The sequence below is a fragment of the Pelodiscus sinensis genome, chromosome 1 (genome assembly GCF_049634645.1).
Source record: "Pelodiscus sinensis isolate JC-2024 chromosome 1, ASM4963464v1, whole genome shotgun sequence".
In the NCBI taxonomy this organism is placed as follows: domain Eukaryota; kingdom Metazoa; phylum Chordata; order Testudines; family Trionychidae; genus Pelodiscus; species Pelodiscus sinensis.
Window position 1 is genome coordinate 163,112,876 of NC_134711.1, and position 26,943 is coordinate 163,139,818.

At 45.0% G+C, this 26,943-nt stretch overlaps 1 long non-coding RNA gene across 2 annotated transcripts; it reads right to left on the reverse strand.

Moving 5' to 3' along the window:
- Nucleotides 1-1,189: 1,189 nt before the first annotated feature.
- LOC142820476 (uncharacterized) lies at nucleotides 1,190-19,938 on the reverse strand. 2 transcript variants are annotated; one of them, XR_012897710.1, is made up of 3 exons: nucleotides 19,805-19,938; nucleotides 19,077-19,128; nucleotides 1,190-1,615 (listed from the first exon to the last, which is right to left on the reverse strand). It is a non-coding gene; the product is annotated as an uncharacterized LOC142820476 (long non-coding RNA). The 2 variants fall into 2 exon arrangements; XR_012897709.1 differs by lacking the exon at nucleotides 1,190-1,615 and adding an exon at nucleotides 10,338-10,897.
- Between the last annotated feature and the right edge of the window lie 7,005 nt (nucleotides 19,939-26,943).

The window sequence follows — 26,943 nt, forward strand, 5'->3', positions numbered from 1 at the left end:
GATGACTGACACTTGTAACACCAAAGGGCTAGCTCCCTGTCATCCATGTGTATGTATTGGTTCCTTCATGCAGATCCTGACCAATTTCTTTCCCGTCCTTCCTCCCCTCCCTTTCCAATTTCTCTTTCTTTCTAAACAAGGAAATGAAATACATAAAAATATGTTAATGCAATATTAAGGGTAAAAATTTAAATGCCTCCGTACCAGGACATTCAATAGTTAAGGTTCCCACTACAATATTAACTTGGTCATATTGCATATGTGCTGGTTTGAATGACTGTTTATGTTGTCACATGGATACTTTAATATATATGTTCCGTATGTCTAAATGAAGGTTGCTATGGACTTTAGGGCTGAATAGTACCTGGAAGGCACAGCTCTTCCCAGTGTTAGGAAGAAATAGAATTGCATTGCCCCAGCAGCATGTGTGGAATAAACTGTGCCTCAGGCAGGCACAAATATATCTGGTTGGGAAATTTATCAGACTGATTTTTCTGATAGAAAATGCAATTTCTATAAAATTTAAATTTTCTGTGGGAGAAGGTAGTGCAAGAACTGCAGTTGTGCGCAGCTCCTGTGTTGGGGCATGAAGGGAGCATCTGGCACCATGCCTTGTGAGGGCTAGGTAGGTCGGATCCTTATCTTGTATTTTTAAATCCAAATACTAAAGTGCTTATTTGGTTTTTGACTCAGTCACTACATCAAGAAAACTTCATTGTCACCCATGATAGCTTTCACTAAGTAAAAACTGACCAAAACCTTCAGGATTTGGCCCTTAAGCCTTAATGTTATATTACTTAAAAAAAAATAAAATAGGAAGTCAGATTCTGCAGTTCTTACTCAACATTTACACAGGTCATACTTGCACTGAGCTTTTAATTGGATGTTTCTGTGAGTAAGGACTTCAGAATCTGGCTCATTTGTCATTCCTTTTGAAGGACAACATGGTTTCCTGCTGCCTGAAAACAGGCACTGGATAGCTACACACCTTTTATACTGTGGTAGGGAACCTCTTTTGGGTCAGTAGCCGCTGACCCACAGAAAAATCAGTTGGGCCGGGGACAGGAGGGGTTGGAGTGACAGCATCTGCTCCCCTGTGCTGCTAACGGGGGGAGGAGCCCTGAGCTCTGGAGGCCCGATCCAGGCAAGCCAGGGACTGCATCTGGCCCCTGGGCCTTATGTTCCCCGCCCCTGCTTTATACCAAAGTGCCTAAAAAATGTTGTCATTCACAGTAAGTGAAGACCTATAGAATAGACTTGTTTTGTGCCATCTGCTGAAAGTCATTCTTGAATATGAGAGCAACTGCAGGGGCGTGGAAGAGAGGAAGAGATTTTTTTTCCATACAGCACTGAATGGTGTTGCATACTAGATAAAGAAAAGCTGACAAATATCTGAATGTATAGAAAAGACTTCTAACCGAAAGGGAGGAGTTGCGGTTTAGGTTAAAGCCACAAAGGAAGTGAAGGAGGTTACCACTTTCCTGTCTGTGGGTAGATGGTTCTACTCTTGCTTATCTGAGGGCCTTGCTGCAGCTCAGTCTTCCTCTGGGAACATATGCATCACTGTACAGCTTCTAGAGAATCATCGGGCATCTGGCTAGGTGGTGTTGAACATCTGCAATGTCCAATGAAGTCAGTGGAAGCTCTCAGTATATCTCAAAATCAGGTTCATGGTTTAATTTTCAGCCTCAAATATTTTACAGTTTATTTTTAAAGCCAAGATAGATAAAAATCAATTTTTTTTCTTTATGATTTTTCTTTGTTCAGTCATTAACAAACACAAATTAAATACAGGTTTATTTTTATAAATAAGCCTATTTAAAATTTAAATCTGAAAATATGATAATTTATACTAAGCCCTGAATGTACTATAATCTATTGCAATCATTTACATTAAATATTAAGCAGTATATGTTTGCTGCCTAAGTTTTTAAAAAAATCAAACCACAGAACTGGTAGAACTTGCTGGCTAAGCACTTGGAACCAGAGTTTTTGAAGTGCTAAACCTGCTTTTGACAGTGATAGCCTCTTCTGCAGGTGCAGAGGGAATATTTTCATTTCAGTGTATTCAGTTACTATAATTCAGTGGCTAGTTAGTTCAAAGTTCAGATGCCAACTGGAAATTGAAAAAACAGGAAAGCTTGTATTCCTTCTTCCAATCAGTGAATAAAAATGAGGTCTGAGAAAACAAGATCTACTAGTTCTAAAATCTTGAAGGACATGGTGATCAGAAACATTCAGTTCAGTTCACTCACTGCAAATAATACTTCCTTTGTTTAATAAATTAGTTTTAAAGGCAAAACAGGTTTTGATAAGCTTTTTTCTTCTTATGCATCCAGCACATTTAAGATAGTTATATTTAACTAATGAAAAACAATTTTAAAATGCATTTTAATTGAACTCCAGTTTTCATCCAAATACAGCTTAACACAAAGCACAAGTAACAAAGCACAAGTAAAAAAAACCTAATAAATAAGAAATGCATCATTCGTTAACATTTTAAAAATGTAAAAATTAATAATCTTAATAACTGTATGTTAAACTCTACAATTGCTTTAATAAATGTGTATCTTCCTGGTTAATACCAAATTTAAGATTATGTTTAGTTGAAAATCAGCACATATTAATGATTGCCAATCCATGAGAAGCAAGATTTGTTTAGGCAAATAACCAAATAAGTACCAAAACAAAACAAGATTAAAATTTATTATTTAAATCAAGATTTATTTCTTGCTGATTTCAAATCACCTAGATCCGTGGTCACCAACCAGTAGATCGCGATCTACCGATAGATCTCAGGGGCTCCAAGAGTAGCTCTTGAGCCCTCTCTGAACTGCGCACCTGCGCAGTGCATTTACATTAGATTTCCTCATATAATGTAGGCGGGGCTTCAAGGAAGGGGCGGGGCAGTAGATCTTCGCCTGTTCTGAGACTTAAAAAGTGATCTTGGGTGTAAAAAGGTTGGAGACCACTGACCTAGATTAAATCAGTCCCTCCCCCTTGTTCAAAACATCTAATTGTCGTTCAGAAACTAGTTTTCCTTGTTACTTTAATTCTTGCTGCCTTACAGTCAGCATCCGTTTGCAAGAACATCAACTGCTATATTTGAAAATCAGTGAGAATATCTGTAGTCAGGTTAGCACTAGGGATGTTAAAAGTCATGTATTTGGGTATTCGTGTAACTGCCAAAATGTTTAAGCCGGCTCCTTGCAAGCACCGGCTCCCCTCTGCCCTCCCCCTGCTGCCTGTGATAGAGAGTAAGCATGTTAATTAGCAATTAGTTTACTAGTCAATGGAATTTCCGTTTACTAGTCGATAAGCTCTTCTGCATTCTGCCTTTGAAATATACAAGAGCCCCAGTGGCCAGGGCCAGTGAGACATCTTGCTGACTTGGGGCTCCGCTTTGAAATGCACAGGAGCCATAGTGGGGGTTCTTGTGCATTTCAAAGTGGCAGCACAAGCATGGAGCCTCAGAGACAGTTGGGGCTCAGAGTCCTGCACTGGCCCCAAGCTTCATGCTGCACTTCCTCTTTGAAATGCACAAGAGCCCCCACTGGGGACTCTTGTATATCTCAAAGCTGGCACTCCACACAGAGCCCAGGGTCAGCTGGGGAGTCCCCTGCTGATCCTGGGCTCTGCCCTGCCTTTCAAAGCGGAAGCGCACACTGAGCCTGGGGTCAGCTGGGGAGTCCCCAGCTGATGTGGGTTCCACCCAGCATTTCAAAGTGGCAGCAGCGCTTGGAGCCCGGGATCAGCTGGGGACTGCTACTTTTAAGTATCCCCCTGATCTCCTCCCCCCTTGCTGCCTCTATGTGATAGAGGCAGTAAGGGGCGGGGAATGACTAGTCAACTATCTGATAAGCATTTGCTTATATGCTAGTCGACTAGTCCTTTACATCCCTGATAGAGAGGCAGCAGCGTGGGGGCAGGTGGTACTGTGGGTGGGTGGGAGACAGGCAGTTCCCCAAGGGCATTGGCTCTTGCTCCTCCCTCCCCCCATTGCCTCTGGTACAGAGGCAGCAAGGGTTTTTGTGTGTAACTGATAAGATTAACCGATAAGCCTGAGCTTATTGGTTAATTGTGTAAACGGCTACACACTAATATCCCTAGTTAGCATAGAATTTGTTCTGAAGTTTTGGGACTGTATGCAAGGTGTGTTAAACTTTCCATATCCCTTAATTCTGACCATTCTGTTTTGCTCTTGGGTTATTCCTTTCTCCTTTCCTTTCACTGTTATTGAGTTATGTTTTTATGCAGATGCTGTCTGTTTGCCAAATCAGTGCTATTTCTTGCCTGGATTTTGATTTCAAATTTTATATTTGCAGTATTTCTGTTTACTGCAGATTCTGCATAGATTTCGGCTCCTGGTTGTCTGGGGGTGATTGACAGTTTCTGCAGTTATCCCAGCTGTGTCTGGCTGACTTGTTTGTTGATTTAGGGCAGTTTCTGAATGAATTTGGGTTCCTGTACAATGTGTTGCTGATGTTTCACTGTGTGTGTTGTTTTGTTTATGGATCAGAGGCCCTTGCTGCATCTGGCTGAAATGTTTGTTCTACCATTGTAATTTCTTATGGCTTTCTGTAGCTTTGCTCTCTATCACAGTGAGCTAGAGTGTTAGGATGGAGTGGCTGATTGAAGGTGGTGTGCTGCAGAAGGCATATGAGGAGACAGATGAAAAAATGTAGGAGAGTGAACTAAGAGGGAACTAAAATTGAGCAATCCCCACCTTACTCAGAGCACTGGAATGTAAACCCTTAACCCATGCTGTCAGCTGGTTTCGGCACAGTTAACCACTGTCAGCGACAGTGACTTTAGTTTGTGCTACCTGTGCTTTCTGATGATACTGCATTATTGTACAAGAAAAGAGCATTTGAAAGCTATTCCCTGAAGGGCCATTATGTGTTATGTAGTCCCTAACCTTCCATTAACAGCTCACCCTAACGCCTAACCCTGACCTTGGGACGCAGCAGAGGCATTTCATTTACCAGGTGTGAAATCAGATTTTGCCATGTGGGGATTATTGCTCTATCAGGTGTGTTATATTATCTGGTGTTTTTAAAAATGGCTTTGTTGAGAGTAAAGAGATCATTAAAGATATATGTGTGGCCAATTTGTCCCTTTTTTTGCAGTGTTTTTCCTTTAAGATACCTTCATTGTATTGATTTAAAAAGAAATGTTCCCCTCTCTTTTAAAACTTTCCCTTCATCTATGGATTTTCAATATTATTCACTGGATCTGTGTACAGTTCCTACACTGGCCTGAATTATAGAAGTACCTCACTGGTGGTCTCTTGAGATCACTTTTTAGGCTGAAAAGATTGTTAGCTCTTCATGTTCATTGAGTTGTGGATAGGGATGTTAGATAGCAGGTAATACAATAGCTGACTAACCACATGAATTCTTAGCAGTTAGTCGACTATTCTATAGTTCCCAGAGGTGGGGCCATCAGCCAGTGCAATCTGGCTCCACTTCTCGGGAGGCCCCTGCCACTTCGTGCTGATGCCTCTGTATCAGAGGCAGCAACATGGGGTGCCAGATAGGAGCTGGTCTGTGAGGGGAGGCAGTTTAAAAACCAGCTCCCTTCATGGACCAGCTGCCTGCTGCTCTGCGCTGCTGCCTCTGATAGAAAGGTAGCAGCACAGGGTGGCAGCAGCCCCTGTCTACAGGGGATCCGACCGCCCCACGGACAGAGACTGCTGGGGGGAGGAGGGGAAGGAGGCTGCTGCAAAGCAGAAGCTGCTCTGGCAGCAGCCCCGTCTGCAGGGAACTCAGACCCTTGCGGACAGGGACTGCTGCCGTGAAGCAGTCTTTGCCCATGGCAGGCCCAGGCTGACTGCAGGCAGAGGCTGCTTCGCGGCAACCTCCTTTGCTTCCCCACAGTGCTGCTGCCTCTGATAGAGGCAGCTAGCACTGCAGAGGCAGTGCTGGGGGGAGCCAACTTTTAAACCAGCTCCCTCCAGCACCGACTCCTGCTGTCCTCTGATACAGAGGCAGCAAGGGAGGGGAAGGCGAGTAGTTGACTAGATTAACTGATGATTAATCAACTAGTTGGCTACTCATTCACATCCCTATTCATGGATGTTACTCCCTGCTGACTCCAAAAGATGCTTTGTCATTAACTAGGACTATGAGTCCACTAGCAAAGTCTGCCAATAGGCCCAACATCTGAGCTGGTTAAGACCCCATGCCCTGCTTTCTCCTAGAGAAATCTCAGAATGTGCATTTGCTCAAGAGCTTCCTCCTGTACCATCAATTCAGGAACCCTTACATTTGTATATGGCAACTAGCAATGTTTCTCTGAAAAACAAGGTTTAAAGAGTTAATGCACAGTTTCATAGTAAGACATAGCAATTTGAGTTGTTAAAACCAGGAAGGAGCTAAAACTAAGAGATCTTGGTATGAGCAGGTCATCTTTGACTCCCCAGCCATGGGCAGTGGACAGTTATGATGTGCAGTTCTTTGCAGGGCAGAGGATTTAAGAGTTTCTGCTAAGTGTACATGTCCCTATGTGTCATCACACTGCTACCAGAAACTAGCATTGGTGACATGGTGACAAATCTAGCATTTCCAGGATTCCTGCCTTCATGAGGGGGAACCCTTGGGCAGCAATTCTAGGGTCAGCATTCCTTCCTCCCTTCCTCAGCCCTAGGGTGGCAGATGGACTTGGGGCAAGGTTCCATCTGTAGCTGAAAGAGTTGTTGGTTTGTGAACTATAGATCTGAGTCCAATCTCTCATTGATAGGTCATATGTGTAGTACATTGAAGTCCCCGATTCAGTTCCAGATGCCAAAGCGCCTAATTGACTTAATTTACTATAGCCTTTGGTCCTCAGAAAGTGCAGTTCCATTGATATCAGAGTTGTGCCTATTTGTGCCACTGAAGTTGGGCCTTTGACTGTCCCTGTAATTTTTCCAAAATGCAGAAGAGACTCCCACCAAATCATATAATGCTTTTTCAGTCACCCTAAATGCAAAACAATGAGTCAACGAAAGAAAGAGCCATCCTCTTTGGAGCATACTGGGATGGGTAAAATAACTGCTTGCATACTATAGTTTTTAATGGAGGGAAGAATACCCCTAATACAAGCTAAAAGCAGAAATGACCAGGTCCCAGAGCATCCTAATGGGCCACTGCTTATCCTTCCCTACATGCAGAGTCCCGCAGGAGGCCTCCGTCCTATCTCCACTTCCGTTTAACATTTTTCTACAGAAATACTGTAGGACACTCTATATGTTGCCATGGATTGTGATGCCAGCAATGTGCATTCCATGCAGTCTTCCAGATTTCTCAGTGTAGGGAGGAAATCATAACTTGAATAAAGAACATAATGGAACCCAGGAAACCTGGCATCTGCACACTGGTAATTAAATATTGTTTGCAGATGCTGGGTCATGCTGGCCTCCTTGCTGATGTTAGATGCTCATAGAAGAGCAATCACCAAAAGTATTTTCCTCTGCCTCTGGCTAGCAAAATGACTCAGGCTAAGTCCACACTGAACACATTAAAGCTCTTTAAAATGGAAGTATGGTCATGGCACCAGAGCTGGGAGAGCTCTGTGTAACCACCCAAATGAGGGCTGTGTCTCCCAGTGCAGTAGCCCGGTTTACACTGGCGCTTTACAGTGCTGCAATTTGCTGTGCTCAAGGAGGTGTTTTTTCACACTCCTGAGCAAGAAAGTTGCAATGCAGTAAAGTGGCAGTGTACATATGGTCTCAGTTTTTTCTGTTTAGTAGATGTTAGGCACAGCACTTGAAGCATTCCTCACCTTTAGGCCCGACTATTGTCATTCACTTTGCTTTGTGTCTAGGCTAGAAGGACACAAAAGGCTACAGCTGATGTATAGTGCAGCAGCCTGTTGCCTAAGCCAAATTGAAGCCAAAGAGAGCACATCACCTCAATGCTCCAGGATCTGCATTGCCCCCTATGCATTACCAGCTCCAGTCTTAAATGCTTGTTCTATGATGCCCTAGAGGGGATAGGAATATACTGTCTCAAGGACTGCCTTTCTTTCTGCCAAGAGTAGGACTCTTCCTATTCTGCTTTAGGACGATGAACAAGTCCTACCCTTGTCAGAAGAAGCAGACCTTGAGATAGTGTGTGCTTATCCCATCTAGGACCTTGTAGATAAGAACAAACATTTTGGATTGAATCTGGTAAACCACAGTAGAAGAAATGCTGTAACGTGCTGCCAATGAATAAAACAAAGAGCAAGGGGGAAATCTGCCTTTTCCTTTTGGATGGAGCTCTTTGTTTTATATAGCCCTGATACAGCACTTCAATATCACAGTGATTTGTGCTTTTAAAACTCATATAATTTAATTAAATATATCTATTTTTAAAAACAGTAGCTGTCCATTCACTCTAGGCTCGCTTGACATTGTTTAATCTACAAATACTGAAAATTCCTTAATTATAAATTCAGCAACTCCATTAACCCCCCTGCTCCCAACCAGCAAACAGGCAAATTAAAGAATGAACCATCCTCCTCTCACTCTTCACCACCCACATAAGCTTCCCCCCTCTTCATAATACAGAGAAGAAAACTGAGCTTTTTGGCATGCCATGATGATAATCAAAGACAAGCTATTTTCGATTAAGCTGGGAGACCAAGTTCTGAAATGAAGAGGATTTCACCAAGAAGGACCTGCTGGCAGCTTTCTCTTATACTAAGGGGGTGCCAGGTTAAAGGTTTCTGCTGTCTGCAACTGCAGCAATGTAGGAAGGTGAGAAATGTGACCTCCTCAGTACACAGGTCCCAGGCCACATAGTGTAGTGTTCAAAAAAGAACTAGATAAATTCATGGAGATTAGGTCCATCAATGGCTATTAGCTAGGATGGGTAGGAATGGTGTCCCTAGCCTCTGTTTGTCAGAGGCTGGAAATGGATGACTGGAGAGGGATCACTTGATGATTTCCTGTTCTGTTCACTCCTTCTGGGGCATCTGGCATTGACCAGTGAGAAGACAGGATGCTGGGCTAGGTGGATCTTTGGTCTGACCCAGTCTGGCCATTCTTATGTTCTTATGTATCTAAAAGCCAACAGTCAGCCAGTACAGATCATGGAGCAGTAGTGTAAAAATGCTCATGGCAGGATAGATTCATGGCTTATGAAGCAGGCTGTTGAATTCTGCACTTGCTTCAGTTGTGAATGGATTTAAAGTACAGTGCCATATTGCAGTATTCTAATCCTTAGGTGGCAGAGGCATAAATGATGGTAGTTGGGTCTGCATCAGAGGGGCACTTTTTCTCAGCCATGTGTAAGTTATAAAAAAATCAGCCATCCTGACATGGCTGCTACCTGATCCTTTAGCAACATCTGGAAATTTAACCAGACCCCTAAGTCAGAACAAAAGCCACCTTTCCCCATCAAAGAAACAAATGTTATCTTCTACTAGATTATACTCAATACATCTTCAGGTAGTTTCCTACACTCAGCATTGCTTCAGACTTGTCTGGATCGAACACCAACCAGCTTCTCTCATCCATGTCTCAGTCTCAACCAAGCAACTGCCAGTCAATAGATGAGGGGGGGGGGGAAGGGAGTATTGGATGTATTACATAATGAAGCATGGACTGGGAGGCTGCTTTATGGAAGAGGCTAGCACTGGGGAGTAAATTATAGGAATATGGGGGAAAATAGAGGCTATGACATAAAGAAGGTTGTTCCTGAAGCACACAGAGAACAGAATTACATGATAGGGGATTGAGGAATATAATTAGAAATAGCCATGGATATGTGATGTGTAAGGAAAATAAGTGTACTTCAAGCACCAATGGAAGATGAGTGTATTTCAAGCTTCTTTTAGGGAGCTGAGTGGCAAACTGCAGTCCAGTTCATGCTCCAAAAACATGTGACCCTGTGAAATGTTGAAAAGAAGAAAGTTGCAATAACAGTGAATAAAATTCAGATCTCATCTATCTGAGTATGAGTATCTCAAGGTGAAATAACAGAAGGAGAGGAGGCGGGAATATTGATTTCTGCCTCGCAAAACAGACAACAACGCCTACGTTTTCATGGCAGGCATTTAACCATGTGACTCCCATTCACTTTAACGGACCAGCCTGGACTACAGTGAGAGATTGGTTTTCTCCTTCATGTGCAATGTAAAGAAGAAATCAGGCTGAAGTTATTTTTATTTTATTCTAGCACTGCAGTAGAGCTGTTGAGCCAAATTCCACCTTGAAGGCTTGCGCACAACTCCCATTGATTTCAGAGGGAGGGACAGACTGTGGGCCTGATTCATCAGTGCCTTAAGGCCAGGATGCAGGGTTGCACCCTAGGGTGCAGTTCCAGCTCAGAGAGCCTTCCCCAGAAGCCAAAGGGCCCTAGGGCGGCAGGTTTGCAGAAATTTTGGTGACTCCCAGAGCCTGCACCCATCCCCACCCCAAATCCCCCCCAAGCTTCTGGGAGAGAGCTTCGATGCTGGGTGCAGGCTCTGGACTGGAGCAGGAGATTGGGTGCAGGCTCTGTGAGGGAGTTTGGGTGCAGGAGGTTGAGGGGTCAGGCTCTGGGGGAGAATGTGGTTGTGGAAGGGGATGCAAGAGGGGGTATTATGCTTACCTGAGACACCCCCTCTGGCAATGGCTCGTTGGCAGGGGGTATGCGGCGGTCTCTGTGTGCAGGGGCACTCAGGGCGGGAGCAGCGCATCCCCCGGATATGCCGACAGCTACCTAGAGTAAGCTGCTGGAAGCTGCTCTAGCCTGCTGCACTACCAGTGGCAGTGTTACCGCCTCATTTGCTTTGTTTCAGGCATGAAAATACAGGGGTGCATACCAGGCAAGTGACAGGCTTTTTGATGGATGTAGTCAGGGCGGTCTGGTGCGGGGATTGTTCTCAAGGACTAGCATGTGGTATAGTTGGCTAGAGGCAGGATGCGGGCAGTTGGCAAATCGCAGGGCTGTTAGAGAGTAGTTTTAAAAAATCAAGGACATTAAATAATAAAGTCTGTACAGATACAAAATGTATATCTCAGATGTGGGTATTAGCAGAGTTGCAGGGCTGTAGCAACAATGAGCAAGACCAGCGTGCCCATGACCAGTGTCTGGGCTAGTAATTGTTGTGGCAAAAGCAGCAGAATATAGGGCTGCTGCTCACAGGAGCCTGTGCCCAGCCTGGGCAGCTCTACCAGCATGGCTGTGCCACTGCTGACAGCCGTGCCCACTGCGACAGGCACCAGGCTTGCTGGCGACTGTCCCTGGTCATGCTGGCACGTGCAAGCAGCTTGCCTGGTTCTGGACGGTAGTACTGCCTGCACAGTGGGTGTGACATGCTGCTGCTGTTGCCTCTGCGGTTACTAGCCTGATCACTAGTCATGGCCCTGCTGATTTCACTCATTGTTACTTGAGATCTGCAGCTCTGTCCATGTCTGCATCCACGGATATAAATATTATTTCCACATAGGGCTCTACTTTAATGCATTAAAGTCACAAGTTTTTGAAGCCAAGCTCCCATGGATTGTCCACATCTAATTGCATATGTAAACAAATACTCTGTGTAATGCATATCCAGTGTAACTGAGTTGATATTCCTGTGTACATTTTTGAATGTTTTAACTTTTATACATTTGTCTCTACCTTAATTTTGCATGGAATGTATGTTATTCTAAGTGTTGTATGAGCATATGCTTTTCCGTATTTATATGATTTTCCTTCTGGTTTAATATATCATTTTTTAAACCTGGGTGATAATGTTGAATTTTTATCTATTGCTAAATAAGGTTTGCAGTGTATCTACTTAGTTACTGCAGGATCTGCTTTCTTTATAAGATGAGGGTTTCCTACAGCTGCATTTTTATAATGGATTAGGTTAGTTTTGTCTATTTGATGTCTGGATCTGGACTAATGTCTTGAAAGGAGCAGACCTGTGATGCAGGAGGTTAGATTAGAACCATGGTGTCTAATACGCTAGCCACTAGCCACATGTGTCCATTTGACCAGTTGAGTGTGGCTAATTCGCTAATGCAGTAGCCACTATACTACTGCTTCAGAGCTGGTTGGACACCATGGGACTAGATGATCATAGTGTCTCCTTCCAAATTTGGAACGTATGAATTAAAAACTGGGGCACCAATCCTGTTAACTGCTCCACAAAGTCAGGTCATTGGGGCTCAGAGAGCTGATAATGCAATGGTTATATCATCTCTCTCTCTCTCTCTCTCTCTCTCTCTCTCTCTCTCTCTCTGTCTTTATATTTTCCCCCCTGCGGAACGACAGCTTGACGCCATCATATCATCTGTGTCCTCATGCCATCGCCTGCCTCTGCCTCCATCCTCAGCCACTTGCTGTGGCTAGCTTTGGCGCCATCCCATCCAGCCATGGGCTGCTCCAGATCAGGCTCTCATTTCATGCCCAGGGGGGCTGTGCCATGGGGGAGGAGCTGCTGGGGCTAGGTCCTCTCCACCATCCAAGCCCAACCCCCCTCTCCCCCCCCCCACTGGGCTGTGCTCCGTCCCCTCCACCATCCATGCCCAACCTTCCCTCTGGGCTGCGCCGGGTCCCCTCTGCCATCCTAGCCTACCCCCTACTCACACACAGCTGCACCATGTCCCCTCTGCCATCTGAGCCTGATTCCCTCCCCCTCTCCTCGAGCCATGCCAGGTTCCCTCTGCCATCGGAGCTTGACCCCCCCCATCCCTTCCACTGATACCCCACACTCCCAGCCTGCTCCTTCCCCCTGGCCAGACACTTACTAGAGATGTTAAATCTTGGCATGCCACTTCAGAAAGGTTGCTGACCCCTGATCTAGACCATGCTCGGTCTTGCCATGAGGGCAGGGGACTGGACTTGATGACCTCTTGAGGGCCCTTCCAGTTCTAGTGCTCTATGATTCTATGTGACTGTCTGATGGCTAATTTGAGAATAATGGCCAGTCTGCTATAAAGAAGAAAAGGAAATGGAATAATTTTAGGACGAAGCAGCAAGGCCCTGGACCAAAGGGTCTGATCCATTCATTCTCAGGCAAAACTTGTTTTATTTGGAACAGCAATGTGTGCCTATCGTGGAGGAGGTTTGACTGGCGTTAATGACAGAAGAGAATAAAGCCCTAGTGCTGACACTTAGAATCACAGAATAATAGAATTGGAAGAAACTTTGAGAGGTCATCAAATTCAGTCCCCTGTATTCATGCAGGACCAAGCACCATGTAAGCCAGCAATGGGGAACCTAGGCTCGTGATTGGGCCACATGAGTGGCCCTACTTCATCTGAATGCGCTGCAAGACTGTCATAATAAAGAAGGTCTCCTGGGATAGGGTAGTCTTGTAACTGTGCTTGCGTACCTAGAATTTACAGGGTGTGCTCACTGAATTTTGGCAACACTTTGATTGGATGTAAAGGGAGTGCATGGCTCTTGCAGTCAATGCTGTGTGTAGTCAGCAAACACCTCACTTTACGTGCCCTTGCTTTACGTGCATGTCATCTTAGTAATGCCAGTAGGAAAAAAAAACCTATGCAGATGGAAAACAGCAGAATCTGGCAACCTTGCAATGGTAAACAAAATGTCTCATGAGTCACACATAAAACCACAGTGAGCTGCAAGTTGCCCACTACTTATCTAGGTATTCTTCTCTTAAAAATATCCAATGTTGGAGATTCCACAACCTCCTTATGCAATTTATTCCAGTATTTAGCCACCCTGACAGGAAGTTTTCCCAGCTGCCCAACCTAAACCTCCCTTGCATCAATTTAAACCCATTGCTTCTTGTCTTATCAGAGGTCAAAGAGAGTGTTTTTTTTTCTCTCTCTTCCTTTTAGATAATTGAAAACTGTTATGTCCCCTCAGTCTTCTCTTTTCCAAACTAAACAAACCCATTTTTTTCAGTCATCTCTCACTGGTCATATTTTCTAGACTTTTAATCATTTTTATTGCTCTTCTCTGAACCTTCCCCAGTTTGTCCACATCTTTCCTGAAATGTGGCACCCAGAACTGGACACAATACTCCAGTTAAGGCCCAATCAGCATGGAATTACATCTCATATCTTACTTACAGCATTCCTGCCAAAATGTTTCATGACAAAATGTTTTTTTTTCTTTTTGCAACAGTTACACTGTTGACTCATACTTAGCTTGTGGTCCACTATGACCCCTAGATACCTTTCTGCAACACTCCTTTTTAGGTACTTGTTTTCCATTTTGTATGTGTGCAACTGATTGTTCCTAAGTGGAGTACCTTGCATTTGTCCTTATTCAATTTCATCATCTTTATCTCAGACCATTTCTCCAGTTTTCCCAGATAATTTTGAATTACAGTCCTATCCTCCAAAGCACTTGCAATCCCTCCCAACTTGGTATCATCTACAAACTTTATGTATACTCTGTATGCCACTATTTAAGTAAATTGTGCTGTTGATTGTATTGAATTCAATGAGTGTATACTCGTGTGTAAAATAACTTTTGGCAGGGTTGGGGGCTTAAAGCAAGAAAGCAGCAATCAGGGCATGCAAAGCTCTGTATCTAAAGCAGAATGTGTGTGTTTTGAACTGATAGGCATGTGAACAGAATTGGGGCTCATCACTTGTATATTATAGGCCAAATTGTAGGAGATTGTGCTTTTGAGCAGAAAAATTGAGGTTGTATACTTGCTGCTGCCATGAGCTTCTAAGCCAGTGGTACACGGTGTGGTTGCAGCTATGGTGTTCTGGGTGTTCTTGGATTTGTTGTAATACTGTGAAGAACCTGGAGAGCTGGGTGCTTTGCAATGGCTTGTAAGAACTTAAATGGGGATGGAAAGGCCTCCTCAAGTGTAATGCAGTTGCTGACAGCCTCTAAAGCCTAGAATGGACTGGGATTTTGCCACCTGAGAAACTGCCTTTCCACCTTACAACTGTCAGAGCTATTACAATCAGCAGGGAGGCTTCTGTTGTTGGTTCCCATGGTGAAAAACTCTTCAAGGCCAGCAGTAGGGATTTCTCAGTTGAGAATTCCTGTCTTGGGAATTCACACCTATTGGTATTTTACTGTAGAAAATTCCCAGAGGGGATAGGGTAAAGTACCAACTTAACCCTAAGAGCAAAGTAAAATGTTCTGATGACAGATTTCAAGAGCTCTTCAAAGAGAGGAAGGAATAGAGGTAAGGCAAAATGGGAGGTGGTAGGGGGAAAAAAAAGAATAAAAAGAATGGTATTTTGGTGGGATTATTTGAGGTTGATTGAATGATTCTCCATTGCCTAGAAGTTTGTGCAGTTGTTCATGCTCTATGATATGGTACCTTTCTGTAGAGCCCTGCACTGATACAAAATTTTATATCCACAGCCACAAAAATAAACTGCGAATATCTGCATCCACGTCCACAGATGCGGACACCCACAGCTATAAAGCAAATATCTGCAGATTTGCAGGGCTCTATCTTTCTCATCTAGTGGAGTTTTAAACCCATTTCATACACAAGGGGCAAGGCAGTGGAGAACAATGCGTAGAAAGGGAAAGTGCATCTGATAACCTGTTGTTAATTTGTATTTTTCAGGATTAAACTGTAAGGCTGGGATTTTCAAAGGCACCTAAATCAAATGGCAATTGGATGCTTGACTCTTAGGCATCTTTTAAAATTCCAGCCTACACTGCTTGATCTCTTAAGGAACTAGATTGAATCCATAAACCCAGTGGGAGCAGCATTGGGCCCAAGATGTGACTCACCAACGATGCACGTCTATATATTATTATATTTATTACAGTAGCACTTGGAAGCCCTAATCACAGTGGTCTCTATATTATTGAATATACACACACATAGTGAAAGACATGCACTGCCTCCAAAAAACGTTTAATTTATGCTGTTCTGAGGTGAAGACAGTGGTATGTCTGAAGGTGGAGGGATTATAGATATTAATTTAAAAAACCCTGAAGATAAATGCTGAAATAGGCTCGGTTTAAAAGTTGGTACAGTTTGGGGTGGGGTGTATGGATAAAGAAGCAGAGATTTCAGGAGGAAGAAGGCTTTGTCTATAGTAGGTTGATTCTTTAAAAAATATTTGACTGCTGCAGCATCAATGGAGCTGCTTTGGTAGTAGCCACAGTGAGACACGGTAAGGTAAAAAAGACTCATATGGGCTACCCCTCTGAGTTTGGTTAGCTGCTTGGTGTGCTGGAAATGAAAAACTCCAACTGCAAAGAGTTAATGTAGGGCCAGCTTTCAGCCCCTCTCAAGAAGTGGGGGATGGGTAAGTGAAGGGGAAAGAAATTCTCAATAGCTGACTGTGTGGGAGGGAACAAGGAGGAGACATCTTAAGAATAAAGACTAGAGAGGAAAAAGGATAGAACTAACACTTGTCTACATGGAGAAATTGATTAGTATAGGCAGCTATCCTGTCCATGGATGGGGATGCTGGTCCAGAAGAAGTGCCTTTGTTCCAGTGTAATTTTGCTGCTTTCAAAGAGCAGGGATTTATTTTAAGGGTGGGGATTGGAGAAGAAAAGAGATGGTGTCATTTGAAAAGTGAGAAAGGGACAAAAAGTCCTAAATTTTAATATACTTACACTTTATTGGCATGACAGTCTCCATTCAAATGTTGCAAAAGAGTGATAGTGCCAAAAACTGAATTTCTCTTAATAGATGCAATATAGCCCCTGTGGTCAGTGCTCTTCTTATGATGTACAGGATTAAATATTTTGAGAACTTTTTTGTGGGAACAGTGGAGGGAAATTAGTGTATTGGAGGGGAGGTGGGTCTTTGTGAGGATCTGTGTCTTTCTCAAAATGATCCCCAGATTGGAAGGAGTGCAAACCTTCAAAACACTGGCCACAAAAAGAGTTTAAAGTTGCATTAGCATTTAACCCCCCAAACATCCAGGGTGCGTCTAGACTGGAAAGATTTTGCTCAAAAGCGGCCGCTTTTGCGCAAAAACTTGCCAGCTGTCTACACTGGCCACTTGAATTTGTGCAAGAACACTGACTTTGTAATGTACAAAATCAGTGCTTCTTGCGCAAATACTTTCACGCTCCCGCTCGGGAAAAAGCCCTCTTGTGCAAGAATACTTGCGCAAGAGGGCCAGTGTAGACAGGGAAGAACTGTTTTGCGCAAAAAAGCCCCAATGGCTAAAATGGCGATCGGGGCTTTCTTGCGCAAAATCGCGTCTAGACTGGCCACGGATGCTTTTGCGCAAAAGCACTTTTTGCGCAAAAGCATCTGTGCCAATCTAGACGCACTTTTGCGGAAATACTTTTAACGGAAAAACTTTTCCGTTAAAAATATTTCCGCAAAATCACGCCAGTCTAGACGCAGCCCAAGTGTTTGCTCAGGATGGAGCTTTCCAGTACTTTGGGGGTTGATCGGTTGTGTTTATTGATCATTTTTGTCCATTCCTTCTAATCTAGTTGTGGAATGTTGTACAGCCCAGCAGGGATGTAGATAGCGGGTAATAGAATAGCTGAGTAACCACAATGCAGGACAATGTAGCACTTTAAAGACTAACAAGATGGTTTATTAATAATAAACCATCTTGTTAGTCTTTAAAGTGCTACATTGTCCTGCATTTTGCTTCAACTACCCCAGACTAACACGGCTACATTTCTATCACTATTCTACATGAGTAACCACAGGAATTCTTATCGGTTATTTGACTATTCTATAGTCCCTGGGGGCAGGGCCAACAACCAGTGTGTCTGGCCCCACTGCTGAGGAGCCCCCTGCCAACCTGCACTGCTGCCTCTGTATTAGAGGCAGTAGTGTGGGGTGTCAGGTGGGAGCTGGTCTGCCAGAGGAGTTGGTTTAAAAACCCCATCCACTCCTTCATGTCTTTGTCTATTCATGCCAAAGAAACAATCCCACACTTGCTAGTCTGGGAGAGGGAAACTTATCTGCCTACAAAGCTGGCCAAGCTTTCCAATAAGATACTCAAAGTGGGGGAGGGGAGAGTAGGAAACTGGTCCTCCCTTTACCCTCTGGCTTTCTCAGCCTAGTTTGATTCTTGGAGCCTGCAGGGGCACCAGGTGTTGCGAACATCTCAGCAGGGAAGCAGAGCTAAGGGGACACTCCCAGCAAAAGGCAAATGCAGCCCTGGGACATGACTGGGAATTAGACAGACATATTGTTGAAACAAATTGTTAGTCAGTAATATGATACCAAGTTTGGAGTCAGTCTTCCTCAGACAAGCTTTGCAACAAGAAGGCAAAGAAAACTTCTGGGGGGAGGGGCATTCCCATGCAGCCAGTGACTGGCAGGTCTAGGTTGGCCTCCATTAGGCTGAAGTACCTAGTCCTATTGCAATGGATCTCTAGACTTTTAGCATGAGGAAGAAAGCACTGGGTTGTAGGGATATAAATGAACAGTCGAGTGTACATTTAACCACTAAGCCTCGGCTTATTGGTTAATCTTCTCTACTACTCGCATTCCCTCCCTTGTTGCCTTTGTATCAGAGGCAGCAAAGGGGGAGGGAGGAGAACAGGAGTTGGTGCTGGAGGGAGCTGGCTTAAAACCTGGTTTCCCCCAGCACTGGCTCTGTGGCACCACTTGTCGTTGTCCCCGCCCCTCCCCTCCTCCGCCTCTATCAACCCAGGCTAGGTTGAGTCACCTTGATCACCTTGAAAGGAGGCAAGCAATATTGGGCATAAAATGGCTGGAGGGGAAGCAATGCCCCTATTTCTGTGATACGAGTAATATCAGAAAGTCAGCATGCCAAGTGGAAGATCACACTTGCATCCCAGTCACTGAAATTTGATTGTGGATCTGCGCCACCTCTTTCTTGTCTGCTTCCTTGTGAGTTACAAATGGAGGTTACTGGACAGAGCTTAGACACTGGTGTTTCTGGAGAGTGTAATTAAGAGACCTTTGGGCCCAGTTTCCCATCTTCTTCCTCCCAGGAATTCCCTAATTACATACTTTGCTGGGACCAGGTGGACCCCATACAGTAAAAAGATGTATAGATCCTCTGCAAAGTCCATTCTTGAACCCCAGTACTTTATCTGAGAGACCCAGAAGAGGCTGACAATACGTCTGGACTCTTTAAGAGCCCAATGATTCACCATCCAATTGAAATATTTGTGGCGGTAAAGTCTGAGACCACTTTCATCTCTCCACTGAAGCATGACCATAGGGACAAGCATCTAAAGGGGAAATAAATATTAGCCCTTGGTTTCTAGTCTCACCTTTATGGATGTAACATGGTGAATAATCCTCAGTGCTTGGCTTCCTGGCTTACTTTGTCACAGAAACAAAAATCGAGTTGTTAGAGCATCTTACTGAGAGTGCTGATTTCACACATAGCCATGCATCAGTGACTCCAGAGTTCATGGGAATCCTACCCTTTAATTCCTGTTATCTCCTCTGCATCCCACTCTTTTTATTTATTGCAGGAATGTAATGCCCACTGGCCATTACCCCAACTGGTAAAGGCAGAGAATCAGATTTTTTTGAAGGGGGGGGGGGGGGGGAAGGGGACCATCACTATCTATTAGTTAACCAGGAAGAGGGATTTATATGTCTGAAACTAGCCAGGAGTAATTGAGAGAGCTAGTCCCGGACAGGAGTCAATCCAGGGTCTAGCAACCAAAAAGAGATCCATCCACTGGCTGGAACACAGCGATTTATGGAGCACTCTGCCTTCCATGTAGAACAGATCCATTCTGGTCTTGACTGTCAGCATGTCTAACGGGGCTTTAGTAAATAAACTCGAAGGACCGTACATCAGCCTAACTTACGAATGAAAATCTACGTCTGTGCTGGGCAGAGCAGCGTTTCCTGCCTCTCTCTGTGCGCAGAGCCTCTGGAGGGGAAAACGAAATTGCACCGCCCCCCCCCCCCCCTTTCAAATCCCAGTTCTCCCCACCGGTGATTTCGGAAACCAGCTGGGACTGATCCTGGCTGGGGAAGTTACTTGCAAGTGGAGGAAACTTCAGGGAGGCCGGGCATCCTCCCGCTGCCGGTGACTGACAGCTCTGGTTCTGCCCCCACGGTGCAGGCAGGCAGGCTGGAGTATCCATTGTGGCAGAGTCTGTGCGGACCGGAGCGGCTCTGTCCGGGCCTTGGCAGGTGAGCACGGAGACCGGCTCCCGCCTCGCTGCCCTCGCTGCGGGGCAACTGCTGCCCGAGACAATTCACCCCCCCCCACCCACAGACACACCCGGGGGCGCCGCCCCCTGCCCCAGCAGCGGGGTGCAGGCTCCTAACCGCCGCGCTGCCTCGCGCCCCCGGGGCCGGGCGGGCACGCGCCTCACTCCCCTCCCCCCCCCCCCCCCGTCGGGCAGCCGCGCTCTGGGCAGCGCCGGGCGCAGCGTGGCCGGGGCCTGCTGGGGCTCTGCGGGGGGGCGGCGCGCGCCGGGCTTCCACCTGGCTCGCGGCGGGGGGAGGAGGGGGAGGGAGGAGGCGGCCTGGTGGCCCGCGGGCGCTGGGGAAGGGGTAGCGAGAGGGAGGCGCTGGGGGGGGGGGAGTGTCCCTTTAAGGCGCACAATCGGGCGTCTGTCTCTTTAAAGGGGAAAGGTGGGGGTGGTGTCCCCGCGAGGCGAGGGACGAGCTATGTTAATTGAGGGGGAGGTACCAAGATGAATGGGGGAATGTAAGGGCGGCGCTTCGTGCAGGCGCGGAAGGGGCTTATTGAGTCAGGCCTGCCTCTTTAAGAAACCGGTCGATACCATTGTTTGGAAAAGGGGGGGAAGAAATGTACAGTCTCCTCCTCTGGGATAGTACCATTCCCGGGGCGGGGTTGAGACCAGGAGGCACCATCGCCGGAGTAAGTAGGGGACAGTACCATTACCGGGGCGGGGCAGAGGGGGGGGCGACGGGTGGTACCATTCGTCTAGCTGGAATGAGGGGAGGGAGTGAACCACGGGTCGTACCAAGTGCGCGGAGGGGGCGCGCTGGCGGACAATGGAGCCTGTGTGTGTTTGCGGGAGGGGAATGGAGCCGCTGCCGCCGCGGTGGGGAGACGCTGCGCCGCCCCCTCCCGCCCGGCGCTGAGACCCGCCCCCTCCCCCCCCGCCCGGCGCCGCTCGGTAAGTGGCGCTGTGCGCGCGTGTGCGGGAGCGGGGTCCGCGTGCTGCCTGCGGCCCGGGGATCGGGTCCCGGCGGGGCTGAGCCGCGCGCCCGCCTCGGGGAAAGTTTCCGAGTTCGGGGCTGGGCAGAGGCTCGCGGGGTCCGCGTGGATCGGGGGGGGGGGGCGCCCGTGCAGAGAGGTGCCCTGTCCTGCTTGCCGGGGGAGGCGTGGGGCTGGAGCAAGGGAGTAGCAAAGTCCGGGGGGAACCTCCCAGTTCCCCCGCCACCCGCAGGGAGTTGGGAGGGGAGAAGGAAGGATTTCTGGTTGGGAGGGTCCTGGAGGGAAATGCCATCGGAGGTTGTTGGGGGGTGATGCCATTTTTTGGGTGACCCTGATTCTCCACCCATGAGAGTGATGGGTACAAATGTGTCCATTGATGAGGCGTTTGGAGGGAGAGGCTGCTAGAGAGGTCACTAGAGGGTAATTTACATGAGGTCACAGGTGGGAAGAGTCAAGAATTGGGGGTATAGATAGGGGATAGGTCCTGGGGGATGATTGATACCTTAAAAAGATGGTGGGTGATCAAGTGGTTGAAGTGAGAGGCAATCAGAGAGCCAGTTCTGGGTTCAGATTAGGAAGTATGGGATAGGGAAAGAGTTATGGGCAGGAAATTATCTTTGTATGTGGTAGTGGTGATAGAGATGTGCACTAGGGAGTTGCCCATGGGACGAGGAAGACTATTGTAGAGAAAGCTTAGCACTTTCAGAGTGAATATGCAGCATGCAGTGCCCCTCCCCCCAACTTAATACATTGTGTTGGAACATAATCTACTATTCCACCACCTCTTGCTCCTTTGACTCTTTCTTGGGAAGAAACTGCCGCTTCTTGGTGATGTTAATAAGTGTTCAAACTGGTTTGGAGCAGGGTGGGGGGAGGATGGTCATGCCTGCACGAGGCTTTTATTGTACATTCTTTAATTATAGTTAGTCAGATATTAGTTTTAGGAAAGGGAGGCAGGTACTACACATCCATCCTAGCAATTTTGGCGGGTTGGGGTTTACAATCACACTTTTCCTATTCTGAAAAAGGTGGTTCTCTCACAGGTTGCTATGTGAAAGACATGAACGATCCACACAAACATCCCAGAAAACTGACTATATTCACAGTACTCTCGAATGGACAAAGTTAAGAAGAGGAAAAAGAGAAATGAATAACTATTTCACTTTTGTAAGCAAGTGACCTTTGGTATGTGTTGTTTAAAATAGCGTGAAAACAATTGAATGCCAGAAAACACTTAAGTTAATCAAAAAACATGCAGGAAAGTATGGAAACGTAGGGTTAACATTCCCAAGGCTGCATTAATTCTAGCTCCATTCATCTCCACACTGCTTCTACTTCATGTTAGTAGTCATACTACTCTGTCTATCTTGACGAAAAAACTGCCATAGCTGACAACAGGTATTGGCAATTTTCACATAGGAACATATATAGATATATTTTTTTGTCTTGTCTATATAAGCAACTAAACTGTTCCATGCCAGTTCGCTTGCACCTATTACCTACAGTAGATAGTTTCAAGAAAAAAGATCTATGGTAGTTGGTTTGGTGATATAAAACTGTTGTCCTATGTATACCTGGCCAGTTAGGTCAGAGATTTTAAACTGAGTGTGAGTGCTTGCTTTTTGCTGTGCTTTGTATGTATAAAGGGTCTTTCTCCTGTATATGCTCCCACCTCCCTAACAAAACAAACAAAACATCAGCTTGTTTTTTTTTTTTTTTTTTTTTTTTTTTTTAACTTGGAAGTATCAGGAATGTCAGGCTTGGGTTTCAATAGTTTGTTGGAAGACTTGTTATGGGGTGGAGTTGGTTCTCAGCATTTTTGTTAACTCTTAACACCTTAAATGAAGGGGCGGAGAAGTTGAATCTTTAACAGAGACCTTCTTTATACAAAACGTTAATCATTAAAGTTAAACAAGTGTGAACAAAACTGAACCAAAAAAAAAACAACCCCTAATGTTTTTTTAAACAATTAACTAAAAACCCCTCCCTCTCAATTGCTCATCTTTGGTCTGCTCTACTACGCATTTGCTGGGATATCAACATCAGTTAGGGATGTGGAGGGTTTTCCTGTATTTTCAAAGTCTCTACTATAGACACAGTTAACCAGCATAAGTGTTTTTGCTAGTATAGTTAATGTAATTTGGAAATTATATAAACTGTGTGCCAAATTTGTTGTTGTTGCTGTTTGCTGCCTCTTCACTGGGAGTGTTTGCCAGTATGACTATGCTGGCAAATCTTTTCTAGTGTAGACCTAGGATTTCACTCAGCTCTTGTGAGTTTATAATTTAATTGTTCACAGTCAACATAATCTTCTAGACTAGGCAGGACTTGAATTCCTAATGTAAAAAGTAAGGAAAAATGCTTTATATTAAACTCTCTTCCAGGTTTCCTTTTCTCATAATAAAGAAACAAAGTGTACAAACTCCCTTTTTTTTTTTCTCCTTTGCAAATCACCTTTAAATCCTGTGTATTCTGGTAAATTCAGATGAACCGCAAATGAATGCAGAATTTAAAATAACAGCTAGCTATGGGATTCATATTCCTAGAAATATAAGTTCTATAGAGGATTAAAATGAAATTTCCAAATTGCCTGTCTAAAGGCTTACTCTCTAACTTCCTGGCTTTCTCATATTTATCTTTGTAAATCTTTTTTTAAAGGTTTTCCTCTTAATTTATTGATGCATGTTTTCAAACCTGAAAGTCTCTCATTTTTTCTTTTTTGCAGGAATGGGGTAGGAAGGATGTAGGATTTTCTTTAGGATCTGTGTGAGAAACAAAGTCAAGGGTAAAAATTTGGTACCCTCTACATATGCAAATACTTAGGGTTCCCAACTGTAGGTGTGCCACTGTAGCATTTTATGTATAGATGCTCGCTGCAGTGATAGAGCTGTTCTCCCATTGGTATAGTAGTTAACCCACTTCCCCAAGATACTGTCACTGGTCAGCAGAATTCTAGCACTGTTTACACCATTGGTTAGCATCTTCATTATGTTGCTCAAAGGTTTGAATTTTTCACATCCCTGAGTGACATTGCTAGGCCGAATTAACTTTTGAGTGTAGACCTGACCAGTCTTTGACCAAATATGGAAATTTATGCCTTATGTTAACAGATGGTCCTTGGACCTTGCCCACACTAGGAGTGGCTTACTAGTACAGGTGACCCACGACTTGCGATGTGACTGGTTCTCGGGAAAGCGTCGCAAGTCGGGGGTGTTGTAACTCGAACCCTCATTGACGATAGGCACCATGCACCATCGTAAATACAGGCCAAAGATGTAAGTCGGGGAGTTTCGGTCCCTTACACACCTTAAAAAATAGTTGTAAGTGTGGGGGGTCGCAACTCAGAGGTTTCCTGTATATGACTACTGATGCGCTATATTGGCAAAGCACTCCTAGTGTGGGTGCAGCTAATACTGTCAAAGCTGCGCTTTAGCAGTATTAGGTTATTCCTCCCCCATGCAAAATAAACCATATTAGCAAAAGCACAATTTGGCATTTACACTAGGGTTTTGTACTGGTACATTTTGTCTAGGATCCCACCTCTTTGTACCCCATACCAGTATAACTCTGTTAGCAGAAGTGTGTAGTGCAGACATGGCCTTCGTGTTTCGCTTGCTAAAATTGAATTAGTATTTCTTTGGAGGAATACAAGCAGCCTTAAAATCCTTCAGCTTCATTTGCTTGGCCTTGGCCTTTTTGCAAGCCTGTGCTTCAATAAGGTCTGGTCTATTTCCATAGATAGGAAATCCTTTAACCCAAGCAGACTTGCTAAGGACTTAGAGTCCTTCCTTATGATCATCTCTGAGTCCCTCTGGAGTTTGAGTGCAGAGATGAGTGCATTAAACTGAGGTTCTGGGGGCAAGCTGTGTGTGATAGGCAGAAGGAATTGTGTGGCCTGAATCTTTGCCTCAATCTTACTGTTTTGTTTAATATAAACAAAAGAAAAATCCCTATTATACCTTTTGGAGACTTTTCTTGGAGGCATAATTCTTTTGCTTTGTTTTAAGAACCTGCTACACGTGCCAAATATTATTTACACCTTAATTTTCCAACTTCCCTAGCTCATGCTGCTTTTCAATTTGTCACATTTTGCTAAAAGATATTCTTTGGTCACACAATGCATGCACACGGTTTAAAGGGTGAACACTTCATTGGTTGATTTTTAAAGAGGAGAGGGGAAAAATAAGACTTAGAACAGAAATTTATTTATAGTTTTAATGATGGAAAAGCTTTTATGCTGACTGCATGTGGAATATTTGGTGCAATTGTAATTAAGCTGTAGGACTTACTGTCACAAAGTTGTTGAGGTCAAGAATTTAAGATTCAAAAAGTGTTTGGATATTTATATGGCTATCAAGAATATCCAGAGTTGTTGTGATTGACATTTTTTAGAAGGGCTACTTATAGGGTTATCAGGTAGACCTCCCCCCCCCCCCCCAAAAAAAAAATACCAGACACACTTGATCATGGGCAGGGGAAGACTGGCGGGGCTGGCCAGGAGGAAGGGAGGCAGGGCTGGGGGGGAGGAAGGGGGGGGGGGCGAAAAGCAGAGCTGGCGGGGGGGCGGTGCAGTCACTGGCTGCAGCCAGAGTCCAACAGGCCGCGCACTCGGCAGGCAGTCCCTCTAGTTGCTAGTAGAAGTCGAGCGGGGGCGGGGCTGGGAGCTACTCCCCCTGCCCGGCTTCTGCACGCAACCAGAGGCTCCCAGCTGGAAGGCGGGGCCGCGATTGTCTCTGGGAGCCTCTGGTTGTGTGCAGAAGCTGGGTGGAGGGAGCAGCTGGAAGTCCCAGCCACTGCCCCCGCCCCGCCCGGCTTTTGCACATGACCACAGGGCTCCCAGCACCAATCGTGGCCCTGCCTCCCAGTTGCTCCCCCGCCCCTGCCAGGCTTTCGTCCGGTGCCCAGCCGGAAATTCAGAAAATACTGGACATTGCACGTGTCTGGTATGTTCTGAGCTTTTTACTGGACAGAGGGTGCAAATACTGGACTGTCCGGTAGAAAACTGGACACCTGGGAACCCTAACTACTAATTTATGTGCTAAGCTAATCTCTGTTAGAAATCAAGATGAAATGTAAATGGGGGACAGATTTTTCCCATGTTTGTGGCTGCACAATTCTTATCATCATCTGTAACAGCTGGTGCTAGCCACTGTTGAAGATGATGCTGGACCGCTGATCCGCTGTGATAATTATTATGTTCACTCTGGGGTCTTAAACTGCTGCCCTTGGCGAGGTAAATGTTTCCATGTAAACACTCAATTTGCTTTCTGCACACCTTTTGTGGAACATTCTGCTTGCTTCTGAAATCCTAAACACAGTAAAGATTATGATCAAATGGGTATATAACTCTAATTGTAGAAGATTCTAAAAAATACTCTGCAAATTTTGCCACTATATTTACAAATTATAGCGGGAGAGTCACGTGTCTAATTAAGGTAGCCTACATATTTCTGTTCTGAGCTCGCTGTTCTAAACACAACTTCTAATTGCAAAACTGAACATTTCCAGGCTTGGTTTCTGTCTGGGAGGTTGTGGGAAAAAGTGGAGCAGTTTGACTTTTTCTGCTCAAGCTTAAAGAAACAATCAACTGTTCTTGAGAGGCAGGAGAATGGAAAAGCACTTTTTTTACAAAATTATTTAAAAATTTCTTGCAAAACCCATGGGACTGAAACTTGGCAAAGAAATGCCCTCTTTTGAGGGACAGTTCCTTTAAGCATTTAACAAAAATTGGGTGCTTTCTTGTCTTGGAAAATAAAGCACTTCTTACCAGTGTTCTAAAGGGCTTTAATAAACTTCACTATATATGCAGTAACTTCATATTGAGTAGAGCCCTTGCTTCAATCCCTGTGAAGTTCAGAGCAGCTGCAGTGCAGATGTAGCTAAATTAGCTATGTACTCAACTTTCCTTAAAACTTTGGAATATTCTGAACTGGCTTTGTTCCATTTCCATATGTTTCAGGAAGCTATAGGCCTAGTGAAAAGGT